Source organism: Notolabrus celidotus, chromosome 14 (genome assembly GCF_009762535.1).
Source record: "Notolabrus celidotus isolate fNotCel1 chromosome 14, fNotCel1.pri, whole genome shotgun sequence".
Classification (NCBI taxonomy): domain Eukaryota; kingdom Metazoa; phylum Chordata; class Actinopteri; order Labriformes; family Labridae; genus Notolabrus; species Notolabrus celidotus.
Window position 1 is genome coordinate 16194155 of NC_048285.1, and position 20406 is coordinate 16214560.

Genomic DNA, 20406 nt, shown 5'->3' on the forward strand with positions numbered 1-20406 from the left:
ATAATAAAAAAAAAACAATAATAATAATAATAATAATAATAATAATAATAATAATAATAATAATAATAATAACAATGTTTCCAGTCCACAAGTGAGTTTAGGGTAACCAGACCTCAGAAGTCATGTCACGTTGTGTCCCACACACACTGGGGTTGTGGGTCTTCCGATCGGAAAAGTGTCCTCCCCTCATAAGTATTTTCTTTAGGTCTAAAGGCAGATAGTCTAAAAATGGTGACCAAACCCCTAAAAACTGCTCATTCTTTCCGTTTATGACAGCATTTAATCATTCATGAGGGAGGGCGCTAAAAATCTCTCTGTAGATGATTGATTGATTTGTTGACTCATTCATTCATTCATTCATTTATCCATGAATTCATTGCCTCAATACTGCTGTTGAAGACTTTTGGATACATGGCTCAGGAATTTAACCAACCAACTTCCCACCGCGACACAGATTGTTGTTCACAAACCAGAGCAGCAACAATTGGTGGTGTGCGTCTGTCTTTTTTAAAGTGTGTCAAAAAAATTAACATTGTGTCACAGCTTTTGATTCGCTTACTGTGACTACATTTTCAATGAAATTTTAATTTTTCAGTTTGGCCATGGTCTTTGGTTGTCTTGTTGTGGCAGTGTAGTATTTTAATTGTGTTCAGTCACAGAAAAGGAAATTCCTTTGTCTTTATGCCTACATTTAGACAAGCCAAACACATACGCAAGAGCACTCTTTCTGGCTTTTTTTCATCAGCATTCAACACAATAAAAGCAGGCATTTTAGTGAACAAAATGATTCAAAAGGGACTGAATCTATATTTGAGTCTTTGGTATGCCTCTTTTATAACTGAATCCACTTTGTTAAGGCCAATAACACCCTCTCATCCACTATCACAACTCATGCTGGGAATCCCAGGGTTAGGTGAGTTCGGCTGTGCCTATAAGGATGACTGTAATCTAGTTATACCAAAGTACAGTCTTGATAATTCTGATAATACAGTTCTGATATCTTTGCAAGTATGACCTGGGGCGGCATCAGCATGCTGTGAACAAAGTGGTTGAGTGGAGGAATGATAATGTTCTGGAGATTAATACAAAGAAATCAGAGACACTTATATTTGGTTTAACATCCGACTCCCAAGAAGCCCTTATTGCCATACATAATGAACCAATCAAGCAAGTGACTTCTCATAATTCTTGGGTGTAATAAGTGACTATTTGCTATCCTGGAAAGATCACATTGAATTTGTCTGTAAAAAGACTAAACAGAGCAGACAGTTCTTTTTGGGTGACTAGACAAACTATTGTACTGTAACATCACACAGTACATGTGTCTGTCCACTTTTTTAAAGTCCTAACTGCTCCACCTGATAGCAAATGCTCAATGATTACAGGCCAGCCCTTCAGAAACTCTATGAATCAGCTTACAATAAAACATGCTAAGGCTAGCTAACAACTTTGTCTCTGACCCTAACTGTAGTCTGAACAGTGATAATGAACTACTGTATTACCATCAAACCAGAGGAACAGGTTCACATGTTTCAATAATGTCAGACTGAAGCACTCTTTTGTACACTAGTCATTTCGAAGGCCTCTTAATATGCTGTTTGGTGTTGTAATGTGTGTACATAGACTCTCCAAATCTCCAAATATCGAGTATTGTACACTAAATGACAGTTAGTTACATAAGCTCTTTATGATGTCAGGCACAGTTATACACTGTTGTTTAGTTAAACCCAACACGGATGTGTTTTAACAGTCCCCATTAATCCCTAGAGCAAACTCTTCTGATACATTCAGTTAAATGAGTTACTTATGATCAAGTCATCAAAAATAATCCAAATCAGCATTAATGCACACAGCAATCACATGCCTCTATAGCTCATTATTTGCTCAAGCCTCAACTGCTGGTCAGAGATTGTGCTTCTCAGTCAGTGTGAGTAATAATTCCAGCTCTTGTATTAGTTACGGCTATCTCAAACAGCCAACAGTTATTTTTAAGTGTTAGAAACTTAAAGGTTTGAGTTTCTTGTTTTTTTCAGCCGGGTCAGTCACATTTGCTGCATTGACAGGGCACAGAGAGAGGAAGAAGAGCCCAGCGGTAAGGCGAGATCAATGTCACAGGCCTTCTCCATGCTGCCTGTTTCACACAGAGACTACCACTGTCTTGCTCTGGAATCCTCATGAGTCCACAGTTACAGTGTCACATGTTCACCCTATCCCCCTCTCTCTCTGTCTCACTATCTCATTGAAGTTAATCACTGTAGTTACAATAACTTGAATAATGTGGGGAATGACTGTGACCACAAAAAATCTTCTTTCCGGTGTATTTCTTGTCATGCACTGGGTCTTGTGAATGACCCATTTAAGCATAATTCTTGTTTTTCTTGTAACTTCGAGATACTTCCTTGGCCTCAGAGTATAAAAGCAAAGGGGGAAGCAAGGATCCATTAAGTATTTGTTCCCCCCTACCAATGAAACACTGTGAATACAGTGGTTGGTATGTTATACCCATGAAGGCATAAAGGGGATTTTCAAAGGGTCCAATCCACGGGTGTATAAATAAAATGCATCTATAAGAATCCTGTGAAATCTGAGACATATAAGCTAAAAATGTATTATTGATGGAAATATATCCAATTGAGTGTGATCAGATACATCAAACACATCCGATGTAACATTCTTGTAGAAGTTATAGCTTTTGATTTGTAAGCATAATCAGTTTCATGAAATAAAAGTTTGTTGTCAACTTTAATTGATCTCTGAGGATTGTTCAAAGACATATCAACAATGACTTAAATAGCCAAACTTTATTTGGTTTCCTACCAACAATTTTTCTTGCTCATACTTTAATAATATTCCTGTGTTTTGTCTGTTGATTCAGAATTTTTAAGGCACTTGCGCATTTCCCCCCTGCAGTTCCACTTTTGGCCACAACAAGGCACTCCATACCACCCCTGTGCCTGTAATCCAATCTCCAGGCACTGTAGCCTTCAAATTGTCTGTCTGTCTCAAAACAAATTAGGCAGCTTGGGAGAGCCAGTGGTCCTACATTTGGCAGTGCAAAGCTCCTTTACTGGGACATTGGTACTTAATCCTGACATCACTGATCATTACAGCTGATGATGAAAAAAAATAAGAGAGCTCTACATAATCCCATATGCACCCACTTTTGCCTTATAACAACAGACACACATCTCCACCTAATTACAGATATCCAGTGGCTCCCGATCTGAAGGCTTTGTTATTTTTCAGGTCACTCATTTTCACAACTATGTAGCGGAACAGATTTGTGTTAACAAAAAGCGGCATGTGCTGAATTTAAAGCTGCTGCTAAATGAGATTATAGACTATTTACTGATGCAATTTTTGCTCATGTTTTTGTGAAAATTGCAACTTTATGTCGACTAGTTGACACAATATTCTGTTTTTGATTAAGTGAACAGTAGAAATGACAAAAGAACATTTAGATAATATTTAGATAATATTGTGCACAAGTAATGTAAATAATTACCACTGGCAGCAACTGATTATTTTCTATACTGCTGTGATAAGGATTTCATATTAATCACAAAGCAACCCCAAATATTCAAATTTGGAACTGTAGTGAGAGACTGTTTCTTCCTCGCTAATAACTTAAAGCTCCTGTGAGGAGTTTTTGTGTGGTCATGAAATGTACTGAAATTAAAAGTGATGTCTCTTTATGACCTACAAAAGCAAACAAGAAAAGGTATTGGTGATTTCTGTTTTGTCAATTTGAAGTCTGAAATTGCTGCGAGGGGGTAGGTGTCAGACGATGTGATAAACAGCACATCAAAGAAAAACCCTTTTTATGCTTTTTCTTCAGTAGATATTCTTAATGAGTGAATTATTTGACTGTAAGTTGAAAGCAGTATAATCATAATTTACAAATGTACAAGACGAAATCTGCAAGATGCAGGTATCACTTTGCAGGTATCACTTTCTCCACAGCGGGGTGCCAAAGTTGACACGAACAGAAAGTTCATCACAGCAGCTTTAAGCAGGTCAAAGTCAATAAAAATGATTAGCCGTAAATTGAGTGATGATGCTGCTGCTTATTATTTTTTAAGTAAATTAAGTGAAGCTATGTTTTTTTGCTTATAAAGGATTCATCTTGCAATCAATACAGAACTGGGCTACAATTGTAAAGCTATAATGACTTCATGATCTTTTTAAAAATTGATTTAAAAGCATAAATTAAATATTGAAAAATAGAAACACATTTTTTTGTTATTTAGTTCATGCCACAAAGACACATATTTGTGGTACATGAACAGATCTAAATCAAAGAATGACTGCTTACTATGATGGGAACCTGTATCTTAGAAACCAAAGTTGATATAATAGTTACAGAAAATACACTTATTTTCTTCATGGAGTAAAATAAGAAAATAAAAAAGACTAGTTAGTTTACTTTGGCATTAAGACTGGAAAACGCATTGCATGTGCATGAGTATCTTGTTTTTTAAGTTGTATAAACACTAATGTGTTATAAGCCAGTGTGACTCCCTATATAGATAATTTGTGTTAAGCTAAGCGAGTGCTTCATTTCATGATACATCTTCAAGATATCCAATGTACATTGTAATGTACAACATTTTATTTCATCATTTATCTTCCCAGGTTTGGTAGAAAAAAAATCAGCTCAGCTAAGCATAGAAATTGTACATTAGGAAGTACTGAATTAGTAATATTGCCTGTACAGTGACCCCAGCTCTTGGCCTTTAACAGTGTCACACAAAGGTCTGGTAATCAGCCCCACAGACACCCCCAATCACTAAGTCTATAATGCTGATCGCAGATTTTCTGAATCTGTTAGCATTTCTCTGTGATGTCCAATGCAGTGTAATTATAGCACAGGCATGACGGAGCTGGATGAGCAGCAAATGGGGATTACATAGGGCCAGGTCATTATGATCAGGCCGGCTTCATGGTACTGAGACAAATCTCATTTTAATATCCAGTCTACCGTACTGTAGACTGGATATTAGCGGAGTGGTTGGGCTCAATTAGCTTTTAGTTTGGTCCATTAAAACATTTAAATTGATAAATGCAGCTTGCTTCATTAATTCATTTGTACTCATCAAAACATGATATTAATCTTTTAAGGGTTTTCAGATCTCTTGTTTGTATTGTATCTGTTATAGCAGAGATTGACACATAGTTAGCCTGTTCTCCCTAGCAAAGTACTTCCCTGTCTCTCTCTGCCAGAACTGTCGACTCCCTAACAAGGTGTACATATTCACAGCTGCTGCTGCAGGAGAGCAGCCCAAATGAGGAGAGCCCGAAGAAGATAAGAGGGAAGAGCCAGACAACAAGTGCACGGATACATCACTGGTACCACGCTGCATGTTCCCAGCAGTATAAAAGACAGCTGCTTTTGATATATTTCGTTTTTCTTTTTCTTTTTTGCATCAATTACAAGTAGTTTCATGGCAACTCTCACTGCTTAGACAGGCGGGAGTATGACTAAGGATGGCTCATGCTAGTCTCACAGGCTATTCACACATATACTTCCCCCGTGGTGATAGAGTTGCCTCCCTGCAGTGTATCTGTATCTGTTTTTTCATGCATAGGAAAAGCATCAGTGACACGTAGATGAGTCACAGAGGCTAGTGTCTAAGCAGGCCACGGTGGGAGTCAGGAACCCTGCCACCCTTCTGCTCCTCGCCTCAAGGCACTACTACTCATACCCTCACCAGTCTCCCTGGTTACTCTAACACTTACATACACACACATATGCCTCCTGTGTTTGTTCAAATACCAGGGATCCCACCTGATGGGCTTGGTGCCACAGAGCAGATGTTACAGTAGCAGTGGGATGGAGAGTAGTGGCAGTGTGCAGCTATCCTCATTATTGTAATGCTGATTGTTATAATTGTTCAGCAGGGACCAATAAAAATAAAACTTGTGTTTATTTTGACAAGGCAGGTAAGACTGTTTCTGTGGTTTAGTGTTTAGACTTGTCTTCATGTGCAAAAGTAAATAACTTCATGGTGAAATTAGCATCATAACAGCAGTTTGAAGATCTTTGCTTTGACTTTGCAATAAAAATCCTGATGTATTATGGCCTGAAGGTGTTAATTGTCAGGCAGACAGATGGAGCAGGTGTGGCTGTGTATACAGTATGTGCAGCAGTCCTCTAGTGATCCAGAGGAGTTATCTCAGGTGTAACACCTGGAGTTTGTTTCCTCATTAAGGTGGGCATCTCCAAGGTGATGGCGAATTAGAAAAGCTAAGCCTGGCTCTTATAGGACTCCTGAGTGAATAGAGATCACATACATCTTATCTCTCACAAATATAGGTATGGAGTATTTTTGATACTCATTACAGAGACAATGTTTTTGTATATATGTAATATAAATAAGCCCATTTTCACCCACAGTGGGAAGAGTAGAAATTCCTCTCTAAAGTGATATTCTCATGAAGGCTGGTCTCACCTTGCGTTTGGTATTGAGTCTCCTTTGCGCTTGACTGTGTCCCTCTGTTCTAACAGCTATCTATCAGTTTCATTGCATGCAATCTGCATCCTTGCAGCCTCCCACTACCCGCCCACCAGTGCTGTATCTGTTGCCTGCATGTACTGTGCACATGTAGTGTACACAAGCACAATGTGTTTTTGTGAACGGGGCAAATGTCTACGCTTCCTTGCCCCGTCTGTAATAAAAGAGAGGGGGAGCTCGCAGGCAGATAACACCCACTGCAGAGCTGCCCTGGCAGGGGTAGGAGAGCGTGGAGGGTGCTTGCCCCCTGGCAGGATGCTGCTCTGAGAGGGGAGATAAGGGGCTGTGAGGGTGGCAGTGTGGTAGCAGGATAGGCTGAACGAAGGCAGGGAGAAGGATGGAAGGAGAGGAGGGGGGGCTTCTTCATACATTTTTATGACCACATAGATAAGGTCAGTAGTGTGCCATCGTTACTAGGCAACACTGCGACCCTGAGTTGGATTGAGTTGTGAAGCTGAGAAGTCAGATATTCTTATTACAACAGCCCTACTTCAGTTCTACTGTGTGTATTTGTTAACAAGCCTGTCTCTGAGTGCCGATTAACTGAAGCACTGAAATAGTTAGATGGCCATTGATTGGGTTATTACATCGTTACAGCTATACTGGTGATGTACAGATATCCTTACCTGTTCATATATGTGATGATAGTAATAGTGATGAAAAATGATGTTGGGGTGTTAGATTATATATTTTTAATGATCCAGTTCATGTGGGGATACACTCGGCTGTGGGTGTATTGATTTTTCCAGTTTTCAAGCAGAGAATGGAGGAGATGAAGACCAGGCGTCTATGCAGCCTGAGTACAAATCACCTAAACCCACCCCATTCTCTCCTTTCTCTTTCTTTTTACTCACACTCCTCACCTTCACTCCCTTTTCCATCACTCCTTTCTCTATACCCTCTTTTCCATCAACCTCGCAGCTCTCCTTCCTCACTTCCGTATTTCTGCCACTCCTCCAGCAGCCTTTCATTACGCCCCCACCCCTCCTTTTTCTCGCTCTCCTGCCTCTCCTCTTCTCTCCTCCCATTTCTGTCCCCTTCAGCGTCCTAGTTTAGCACGTCAAGGTTGGCTACAGATATGCTCCTCTGTGCCTTGGGGCTAACCAATGGGAAACCGGCTGGGGTTGCTGTAGCAGGCTGGGGTGTTGGTATCATGAATTGAGAGGGAGACGGGGCGAGGTTACTGTAGTGCATGTGCTATGGTCCATTCTGCAGAGTGGAGCTGAAGTGGGGAAGTATTCAAGTAATATGGAGAAACATCTTAACTCTAAGACCCTCAATCAGTAATTGGAATCTGGGCCTAAATTGAAATTAGCAGATTTAAATAAAGAAGTTATGCTTATGTAGTATATGTATAAGACACATCCCTCACACCAATACTCAGATACCTAATGTATTTGCTGAAACCAAATGACATAAAAACAGCCATGAAGACAAAATAAAAGTTCTAATTAAGAATCTGTGCATTCAGCCTTCTTCTTCATTGGCTGTCTTCCTGTATTCTTGTGGTAGACTGGTCTACAGTGCCCACTACTGACTGAGATCAATGGCAAGTATAAAAGAGCTCAACTTGCCTTAATATATCACCATGATTTGTTTTGTATAGTGTGTACATTGCCTCTCCCTGCATCTAGTATGCTAACTTGAGTTTAGTACCAATCTTCTCTTTAACTTTGGCAAGAAAAGAAGGACACACTGGGCATAATGACAAACTTTTTGACTCAAGAGAGAGGATTTTGGACTTTTAAAAAATGTCAAAACTTGAGATCTTAACTTTCTTATATTATTTTTTTCCACCAAGGTCACCTAGCACAGTATGTTTGATGTGGGTGGCCCTCCAAAGAAGTTGCATTTTTCACTGACCTCCACAGAAACACATCTTCTCCTGTGTATTTTATCATTTGTTACTTTGACAGGTGAACTTCTTCAACCTTTTTATAGCAGTCCTAATTCAAAGAGTGTGCATGTGTGCTCTGATGCTGACTGACCTACAGGAGTCTTTTCATCCCACTGGGACCAGTTGCATGTAAGAGTACACCACCCGAAACTGTGTTTAGGAGCCACATCACTTCTGCCCTGAAGACTTGTAACCTTATACACGCTTCTATCAGGAGCTACAAGTGGTTTGTCTCTTATCACTGTCATTGTCTTAGCAAACAAAGGGGATCATTATTACAGCGCTGAGAATGTTTCTATTCTGAGTTAATGGGTCACATAGTGTAAAGGCAACCTGATCCTCCTTTGGGTCACCAAGGAGTGAGCCATGCTGACATTTTGCTGATGATAGGCCAGTCTGTGTTTTGTTTTAAGAGACACTGGGCTTCACAGGAGTTGTCAAAACAAGAGGCCCCATCCTGAGGGATTACGCAGCCTGTCTACCCACACGCCAGGGACACGGTCAGCCAGAGGGACAGGGAGCGGCAGGGAGGGGGGATGCGTGTGTGTTTATGAACATGTGTGGTGCTTGTGTGCCCTGCAGAAGATGTCAAATGAAAGAAAAGACATAGCTGGGGAAAAATATACTCTATAAATCCTAGAATTGCACATGTTTTGTGACGACAGAGGCTGTAGTATCACATTCAGCCTTGACCGAGACTGTATTGGAATATATTGAAATAAATTACAAGGAGCGCTTGATTTGATTCAGCTTATGATATAATTGTTTTCACTACTGAAACACACTGTGTGTATATAATCTCCATTCAATAACAAGATAGATCACATAATAGTATTTCACTGTAACATGAATTTAATGACCCACTGTAAGGACTTTTAGACTGGTTATTATTATCAAATGGTCCAGGCTTAATTGTGAAAACTCCATATGATCAACAGAAATGAACCGGACCATCATCTGCATAAATTACTATACACATGTTGTTATTTTCTATGACACACCATTGTCACCTGTTGGATTCTGACAAAGCAATTTACAGCAATTAGAGTCAGAGAGCCTTTCTTTTCACTATCTTATGTTTTGTCCATTATTACTGTAAGACATATTCACATTAACATTTTCGTGAGTACAGTATTTACATGAATGTCTCTGAACACAGATCTTTTGGAGTATGATTGAAAAATGAAGAGAAAGAAGTTGTAAAATGTAGCAGTAACTGAAAGTTACAGAAGCTGTGTAACACAGTGGGTGAGTTGTTACCGAATCCAACAGACCTACTGTTAAAAATTAAGTGTACTACAGAATCAAATTCACTTCAATATTAACTTTAGACTCCAAACAATGTTATGAGGTATATGTCATTTTCATGCTGTCCTCATGTCTTACTTTGCTCTTGTTTATCATTTTTGAGTGTTTTCTTTTTCTTTTGGATAAATGTCTCAAAAAAGTTAACGTAGCGAGGTGATCATATTATATCCATAAATTGCACATCAATCAATCAATCAATCTTTATTTGTATAGCGCCAAATCACAACAAATGTTATCTCTAGACGCTTTTACGATCAAAGCAGGGTTAGACCGTACTCTATGTTAAATTATTAAGAAAGACCCAACACCAAGACAGGATAAGTTCCAGTCCCCTCTTACTGACAGGACTTTTCTCAATCTAATCACCAAGAGCATTGCCCCTTGCAGTATTTAGCTAGTTACGGCAGCAAGGAAAAACTTCCTTTTAACAGGCAGAAACCATGAGCAGAACCAGACTCATATTAGACAGCCATCTGCTTTAACCGAGTTGGAACATCTAATGGAACAAAATTACACTGATGACAGAAACCTCCCTACAACAAAGTCTCAGTATAATTTGCACAATCCACTTGCTCTAAATCCCTCATTTAACTAGCCTACTTCCATTGATTTACATCTTCTTTGTTTCACAATAGATTTAACTAGAAATAGACATCAACAGCCCGATGATGATTTAAATACTCAGATTATGATGCTGCTTCTCTTATAAATAAACATCATCTTATGTTTGTCATCCATGCTGAAGTTGGCGGCAAAACAAAGAACACCATGCACAGATTCCCTGCCAGTGTGAGTGTAACAGTCAGAGGAGTCACGACCTTGGGTTGAGCTGTACTCATGAATTGTCTCATATGTGCTCTACTTCCTTTCTTGTATCCACATACAGTCAGTTGTGGCGCATGCAAACACATCCACAGACACACACGCATGCATGGCCAAGACTGTCTGCAGCGCAGCAGCCCAGGGGCCTCATTGTCACATTCACTTACCACTGTTTAGGCATCATGCCGGGGGGCTAAAATGAACTACACCCGCTTCCTCCCCCTACCCACACAGTAAACCCCTCCAAATATCCACTCTACTTATATTCAAAACCTGACCGTGGACTAACTGGGCTGTTCTTATTTCATAATATATAAATATTTGTATTGACTCACTGCACAGATATCACCTGTTGTCATGAGCATAGTAAACAATCATGGCAAACTATGGTGTGCATGAGATTCCTACTACCTCAAAACTTCATTCTTTTATTCTTTTTAATGTTTCCTTGGATTTCATGGTGTGTGAATTATTAACAAGTAATATATGGCTTGAATTGTTATCCGACAGATCTGATCAATGTCTCTAATAATGCAGTTTTAGTGTTAGTGTTCCTCCACACTCCACCAAACCGATGAGTTTCATAGTGGCAGAGGAGTTAAAAGCCTTTGAGGGGTTCGGCTCCAACTTTGTCTTATGAGAAAAAATAAGTAACATCAGTCAGAGGACCGTTTTGGCGTCCTCGTAAGGTTTTGCTGTTTTGCAGCTGGTGAATATATGTGCCTTCTCTGAGTATAATCTGTTGGTGATAATCCTTGAATACCTCAGTGCACTGGTCACAAGGTCAAGGCTCTTGTCTTCAGAGTGAAAATCAAGGTATTGTCTTTCACATCACAAGTAGTCTGTTCAGTTGTACAGCTGTCCACTTGGCGTAAGTGATAAACACTAGCACCTGTTCTCCATACGGATGGAAGTCTCTGTGTGCCACCAACACTAACATTTGATCTGTATGCAGCACTAAGGTCAGCTGAATGTGATACCTATACCACCCACATAACACCAGGGTTACATTATGGAGTGCTCTGATGCTGGAGTGCTCCTTTTTGTTTGTGGTACTCAATCTGTCTAAGGAACCAGACTGTACTGTACTTTTTAAGACACAATGTTAAGTTACCCTCACCAACTCAACATATACTCCATAGGAATCTAATGTGAGTTAGAAAATATCATTCTGAATTCATTCTGACTTATTATCATGCTTTGTAATACATATTTGAGTGTCAATCAATCTATCAGTCAATCAATCAATCAATCAATCAATCAATCAATCAATCTATCTATCTATCTATCTATCTATCTATCTATCTATCTATCTATCTATCTATCTATCTATCTATCTATCTATCTATCTATCTATCTATCTATAACGCCAAATCACACAAACGTTATCTCAAGACGCTTTTAAAAACTTAGCAGGTCTTGACCATACTCTATTTTAAATTATTAACAAGGACCCAACATCAAAACAGGGTAAGATCCCATCCCCTCTTACTGACAGGACTTATCTCAAATTAATCAACCATGAGCATTGCACCTTGCAGCATTTAGCTAGTTACAGCGGCAAGGAAAACTTCCTTTTAAAAGGCAGAAACCTCGAGCAGAACCAGACTCATATTAGACAGCCAACTGCTTCGACCAAGTTGGGGTTGGAAAGAGTAGAGATAATTAAGATAGAGAGATGATAGTGATGAGACGGATAGTAGTAGTAGCAGTAGCTGTTGCCGCTGGAGTCTGGCACGCCCATAGCAAAGTGACATATGGCCCTTTTCCACCGGCTCGTCTTAACTCTACTCTACTCAACTTGACTCTACTCTACTCGGTTTGTGTTGTGTTTCCACGGGCACGGTACCTCTTGTCAGATACCAGTTTTTCGTACCGGCTCTGCTCTGGTTCCAAGCGAGCTGAGCCGATACTAAAAGGTGACGTCAACAGATTGCCGGCCACTGATTGGTCAGAGAATGTCATCACCGAAGAGTTATGAGTGCGACGCCCAACAGGAACCCGCCATTTTTAAAAAACAATATCAGTACTGTACAATGTCTGCACGCAATGTGTAAAATGTCGCTCGGCCTGCGACAAAAAGCCACAGACCGAGCAGCAAGTACACCATTGCCTCCATGTCCTCCATTGTTTGTGATTGTTGTGTTTGTGTTGTGTTATAAATGAGGTGAACGCAGTTTCATGCAGCTGTGTTTATGACGACCCCACCAATCGTGAGTCGGTAATCGAGCTGGTGGAAAAGGTACCCACACCGAGTAGTCGAGTAGGGCAGGAACTGTGTAGTGGAAAAGGTCCAATAGTGACTTGAAGCTGGGCAAAAACCTCGAGCAGAACCAGACTCATGTTATATAGCCATCTGCCTCGACAGTGTCATTCACACCTGCTGTCTTTAGGGTGTTGTGAGGTCATTTGGTCAGAGTTGATGTTATCTTACGTTTGTTTGCTCTCAAAACACACTCTCAAACTGTGCTGCCTAGACCAAGCAACTCCCTTATATGTAGGGTGTGTGTACTGTGTTTATATTGAACACACATTGCATAGTCCCATCCTGCCAATGCATCCTGGCATGCTAGGATCAAAAGAGCAATTACTTTTATTTTCTGCTCAAATGATTCTGGTCTTGATTGTTCCATTTGTTTTAGCTTTGATATCCCAATCAAACAAACAAACAAACAAAAAAACCAAAATAACCTTTAATTTAAATTTCTTAAGTAATTTCCATTTACCCACAAAGTTTTTTAGTTTGAATTTCTCATGAAATCCTGTTTGCTGAGCTAGATTACACCAATGCCTCATCTCCCCCTAAATGTCAGATGGCACCCTCTAATTCCATGGATCCCATCTCTCAATCCCTTGAGCCCAAGTAGGATCCTGTTTTTCTTCCCTCTTTAGTTTTTGTTTGTCTTTGCCGGCGGTTAATGTCACCTTCAGTGGCAGAAAAAATATTCTAGCATTCACCATTGCTGAAGGCAGAACCAGCGAAAACAACATCTCGTTCTGGTATGGTTGATTACCTGTTGGGCATGAGTCGGATTTGCCTTTGGGATCATGCACAAACACACACAGTCCTTGAACTTTACAGGGTAAGTAAAGTAAAAACTCAGAGGTGCCCTGTACTTTCCCTTCTGAAATTGCTCAGCAGCAGAAAATATATGGCATTCATAATATAACCATGACATTTTACAAAACAAAACAAAACAAAGAAACAGGACACTACTGCAGAAAAGCAGCATGTTTATATTACAAGAGGAAAACCTAAGGTCTGATCTCATTTCCTCTCAAGTAGGTATTGCATCCCTTTTTAGTGATGATCATATCTTAAACTTTGCTGCTGCTGATGAACTAACTTGCCCATCCATGCCAAAAATATAAAGCCCAAACACAAGCATGACGTTCCTAATCCACTCTAAATGACAGGAAGGATCTCTGACCCACTGCCCTGATTCACCCATGTTTTCTCCTCAGTGCTGAGACTCCAACTTGTTTGGTTTTATCTTGTGACCCATTAGGAAAAATAAATAAAATGATCCTTACCCAGTCAAACATTAAGTTTGTTATAACAGTGTTAAAAAAGGACAACAGTGATGAAAGTAATCGGGACCTGCTGAATACGACACAGAAGTGAAGAAAGACAGGGCATTTGAAGTCATTCTAAGGTGAGCTAGTACAGTTTGTTCTGGTACACTTGTACAGACTTAAGCAAAGGCAGAGCAGCGTTCGTGTTTGTCTGCTGCACAGGAGTGAACACAAGCAGACAAGTGGACAGGCACTGTAGACAAACATATAAAGACTAGTCAACAGGAAAGTACAGGCTGATCAAAACACTCGCTCTTAGATACAGGAAAGCTAGAGTCATGCCTCCATCTATCTGGACACAGAGATTAGACTAATTATTTCCTTCATACAAACATATATATACTTTCGTACAGGCAGGGATAAATTGAGGGCAGACAAGATATAAGAACAGAAAATGGGTATCCTGGGGTAAATAAACAGGATTTCACATTCAATATATTCTGTCATGTGGAAGAGAGAATGAGATGCAGACCAGCCCTACTGGTTATATCACATTCAGTATAACCCAGCTCTGTGGACAGGCCCACAGGCTCCTGCTGCCTACAACGGCTACACCCTTGACCTCAAGGCAGGCATTAAAATGGAGTGGTGGTGGTGGTGGTGGTGGGTGGATTATGGGGTCGAGGGAGGCGGTAGAAAGCGTGTTTGTGTGTGTGCTGGTGTGGATGTGGGTGTGTCTGCGCGCCTTTGGGGAGGGGGATGCTTTGGCAAACCCTGTTTTTTTCTGGAACCACTGACAAAATGCTAAATTGCTTTTCTATTTCCTCTTTGCACTGTTGTTAAATAAATGTAATATTTTTTAAAGTGTGATTCATTCAAACAATTTTGTTATTCTTACAGTTAATTTAATAAATAAATAATATGCGTCATTGGATGTCCTTGTACTCTCATCCCTATAGGGACCTCTGCTCTGCTCCTTCTAGTGGAAAAAATACCCTACTGACTTACTTCAAGCCAGATCTGGTCCATAATGTTGAATACTGAGTGCACCTGCACAACATCAGACAGCGCTTTCTGTCTGAGCCGGCACATCTCCGTGCGTAAAAATGTTATCCTAGGTGCTTCGGTGCGTCAGGTGCAGCTCATTTCCTTAATGCAAATTGCTCTGCTCACAGTGTGCTTTCACACTCTCACCTCCAGTAGTATTTTGCCCTCAGGACAAACCGGTAGCCGCCTCTGCTCCTTTAAGGCAATGAGGAATTAAAGCGTCTGCAGGGGCAGGGAGAGGGTTACTCTGTGTAATGCTCAGAGAGTCAGTGTGGTGCGATTAGAGAGCGGCAGCGGGGAAGATGCGCTTGCTCGCCTCTTGCTGGACGCACAGAGGCGATGAAGATGATCTGACTTTGGAGTCCCTGAAAAAAAACAACTGTTTTTCATTCTTATTCTGTCACTCTCTCCTCCCTTTTGGCTTCTTTGCTCTTTAGTTGTTTTTAATTTCTAATTTTTCTTTTTTTTCCTCCTCAAGGATGATCCGTCAGTCACTATTTTCTTTACAAAATCGGAGCTTCTGACATTTAAGATTTAGTTCAGTCAAATTCTTTTTTGCGTTCATTTTTGTTTAAGGATCCGCTCTTACCCGGCTCTGACTCAGCATCACACACACCTGGGCTGGCTTTACCCCTTCAGCATCCTTTTGAATAACAGGGAGAAGCAGCAAGACGCGGAGGAGAAGAAGAGAGTCTGAGCACAGCTCTCCCCAAGACAATCACAGAGGCTCATTTATGATCCCAGCGCTAAGACAGGGCTCGGGGAAAAATAACAGTGAAACGAAAAAGTATAAAGGATATATTAAAAGTGTAGACTCGGACCGGTTTGCTCAGTGGCAAATGTTTAACCTTACCCCAAGCACACAGAAGAGAGACCCAGGGAGGCACCGGTCGGAGGAAGAAGAGAAAGCATAGCTTGGGGGGATTGAACGGAGCAGGGCATGTGGATATTGGCTTTTATCTTTTTCCAGTGCATCTTGAATGGTAAGTTTCACTGACTCCAATTTTGGATGTTGTTTTTCTTTTAATTTTTTATTAGTGCTCATTACCTATTGCAAAAGGCAAATGAGTAGTAGACAGCCAAGTGACTGGAGAGGGAGGATGGGGGTCACCTGTGACCCACATGAAATGGATTTTATATGCTTGTCAAAAGGCTGACACCCTTGATAGAGGGAGAGGCGGGAGAGGCATGAATTGCGTTTTAAATCCTTCAAGCTCTACTGCCAACCATTATACACATTTCTGGCCTTCACATACACAGTGAGCTTGATGAAAAAACAGGATAAATAATGTTGGTTTGGGCCTCTGTTTAATTAATTTATTGATTCTGTTGCTTAGATAGGATTGTATTGTTTTACGTTTTAATTATTTTAATTTACATCCAATTTATGTGATTCATTCTGTTTTATGTGCTGCCTAATGACACTTTTTCTGTCACAGCCATGTTCCACTGTGGCCCTTAGTAATAAGTGACGTATTTGATATAATGGACATTTGGTTTAACCCCTTCCCCCCTCCCTAACAGTGAGCATATTTTTAAGTCAAAATTGAACAAAAGAATATAATGCATAAATGTGTTTATTTTATTCATTCAGAGAATCATTTATCTATGTTCGAATTTAAACAGATTTAATGCAGAATATGAAATTGTTTATGCCTCTGTCAGATTTATACCAGCATCTATATACCGCTTTTGGATGAAATTTAAATTCAGTTTTATGGGGATTATCTCCAAATGCAGTTTGTTGAGAGGAGATAAGCACACTTGGTTCATACGATATTACTCATTCTTAAAAATGAAACTTTATTTTAGTTGATGAGGCAAATTCCAAAGAGGTCACATCTCTGGGCAATCCAGAAGTAGTTTACAAACGCACAATAAATGTGGAATACATTTTCCTTTCAAATCAACCCAAGTCTCATTCTCCATTCAAATGGTGTATTCAAACACCAAGATTTGGTTGTGCGCCTTGCCTGTGATTTTTCTTATTTGTACACATTTAGATTTGCTCTAGTACATGTGCACCATTGCAAACACGCATGCAGCATGCATATTTGTGTGCTCATATAGTGTATCAATAATCAATAGCAGAAAATTGATACTGTTTATTGCATTCACTTATTGGCCAGAGTCCCTTCTACAGGGAGGGATTATGGCTGACTGGGTGTGTGCGAAAAACAGGGGAAGAAAAAGGAAGAATCGAAGACGGGGAGGGAAAGGAAAGAAAATGGAAACATGTTTATGAGAAAACACATGAGGGGGATAAGATGGGGATTGTTCACATATTGAAACAAAATCAAGCTTGCTCTTGTCTGCATTTATATGAAAGGGTCAAGAAAAAACAAAATCACGAAGCCAAAATTTGAAAAGAGGTGGATTTACAGGTATGAATACATTTAACCACACGAAAAGGCTAAGATTTGATTGTGCGCCCCCAAAATGGATTTTCCCCTCTGGCTGGGGTGATAAAATAAGGCTTCAAAATGGATTTTGTTATTGTGTCGTCGCTTTTTCAGTATGGAAGCAACCCTCAGTCCGTACCGTTTATTGACATTGACTCCATATAAAATGGTATCTCCCACAGCCCAGCTTGCACTGAAACTCATAAAGAAACAATAAGGAATCCTCATTAATCATAATCATCTGTCTCTGACATTAGATCAACTGCCATGCAAGATTGTGTCCGATTATTGCATGAGGGATTATTGAGGAGGCCTGTGGCCAACAACTGATAGGGATTAAAGTGTCGATGGTGCTGAGTGCAGACATTACACTTTTTGTGTTCGTCATTTTCGCTGCAATCATGGTGCTTTATCACTGGCTTTTTCAGTTGCCATTTTATTTGATTTCTCCATCACTGTGTGTACAGGAGCCCTGCTACAAGACTTTGTCCTCCGCGGTTGGATGTTTTGTTGATTATCATGAAAATGAGGTGTTCATCGGCTGAGCAGGCGTTGTCAGAATGAATGAATGACCTTGTAGATAGAAGCCGGCGCAGCGATTGGATTGTAGACAATTCTTGCTGTTTCAGAGTTAGGCCTATCACATGCTCACTGGCCTGTCTCTATGGTAACCTCCTTAATGGGTGTCTGGGGCTGCGTCCGAAAACGTTCACTCATTCACTTCTCACTATATGGGGTAGAAAACTATATGGTGTCTGATGACAAAAACAATATCAGACACTTCAGATCATTCAGAATTTAGGGTTACTGTTGGTAAGAACTTGTTTACTCTTTGTCTGCATTGCATAGTGGGCTTGTTTTTGTATTCTGGGTATAAAAATGCTTCCAAGACGAGTCAGACACCACTACAAAATGGCAGACCAAGGAAAAAGTGGATTACGAGGTGGACGATTCGGGAAATTTAGTTGTTATTTTGGCTGTCGTTGCAAAGGCAACTGACCAAGACCACCTTGATCCAAATCAAATCACATCCTGTTTCAATAATATGTCTGTTGTCACTCATTTATGGGTGTCCAAGGTTCTTTTCAATTTAACTATACTAATGTCATCTTAACTCATGATAATAGATACCAACCAATGCCAAATGACGCAGTTTGATTGCATATGAAAGATACATTTCAATTGATTCATCATTGCTGGCTATTTTAAACAAAAGCAAAAGACAAATGCATCCCTGAGGCATTTTTCGATTGTTAAAAAAGAGCTAACTCTGACACACTAACAGCGTAGAGTAACACTTATTTCTTGTTTTCTATCAAAGGCTTTATTCTTTTGCCATTTGATAGGCTTATCAAAGTAGAATCCATAAATTTAGAGAGGAATCATAATAAATATCTTGCCCTCAAAGCAACCTCTCGGCAAAACCACAGCAAGCTTAACTGGCCTATTCTAATTCGCATCCAAAAGCTATAACGAGGCAAGGCTTCTTGCTCGGTCTCCATGAACATTGAGATGATTAGTCTACGTTAAAACACAGCTTAACCTGATGCTCATGACTTTATAGGACTTATCACCAACTTTTTAATAACTGAACATTTTTACACAGAGGTCAGTGGATCACACAATCAAATTTTGATCTCAATTATCTGACATTTCTCAGGCCAAAGGCAGATCCACTTTGAAATAAGGAGGCTCTTCCAAAGCATCCTCCCAGTGTAACTTTCAGTACAGTAAATAGCTGCCAACATCAGTTAGCCTGCCAATTTTACATGACCCACCATTATAAGAAACCTGAAACACTAGATGAAAATGCTACAGGGATCAGGCTGGATAGATAAATTGAACTTGGCTGTGAGTAGAACTGGGGAACCAGGTTTTTGCATGGCAATAAATCCAAAGGAAGGCGATAAAGGAGTGCACTAATGAGAGCCCCATTTGTAGGGGATGTGAGGTGATTCCAAAGTATGAGTTAATACGTCCAAAGATCAGCAGCTGATCAGAGGTCACCGAGGCAGTTCATAGTCTCTGAACTGACACCTGACCAATCATGCACTGCACTCATAGCCATTAGACTGTTAACTGATTCTAAATTAAAGTTTGGTTTCAGATGCAGGAGAAAAGCTCATGGATTAATTAAAGAACCCCATGAAAACACAGGGTACAGTCAAGTGATCATCTTGTCCCGTCTTGCTATAATATATATAACGGGTCGAATCCACTTAACTCTTGCTCACTTGTGAGTGTTATAAGAGGGTTTGTTTGGTTACATTCTGAACTCTGTGTGTGATTCCAGTTGAAAGAGCTGCTAATGTTGGGTAATGGATGCCCTGATGTGTGATCATAATAGATATCCCCTAGTTCATACATCCTCACCATAATGAGGGCTACTCTACTGTACCCAACTCCTCAAGCCTGTCTAGCTCTCTAATTAGGAGCAGGCTTTGGCGACTGGTGTGTGTGTGAGTATGTGTGTGCGAGCTGTTTCACCCAATGTAAAATCTAATTACCGATCACACTGTGTCTGTCTGGATTCCACTGAATCAGAGGTGTAATTGCGCAAGCCCGTGTGTAAATGTCTCCTGCATTAAAATGTTAACGATATCATTTAGCATCTGCAGGGATGAGCAGAAAAGCCCTCAGCACCCAGATGTAGCTGTTTGATCATGCGTGCAAAGTGAGGTTGTAGTACATCTGGCGGGGGTTTCCCTCTCAGACAGGGTTCTCAGTAGAGAGGATGTTTTTAATTCACTCAGTACCTGTCAAAGTGACATGTTATATTACTGTGCTGCACTGCACAGGTACTGTAGTGGAGGCGCTTGTATAAACACTTTATTTGACAGTTTAAAACAGACTAAGTCAAGAAAGAGGTACTTCTGCTCTTCTACGCAGGAGTGTTTTA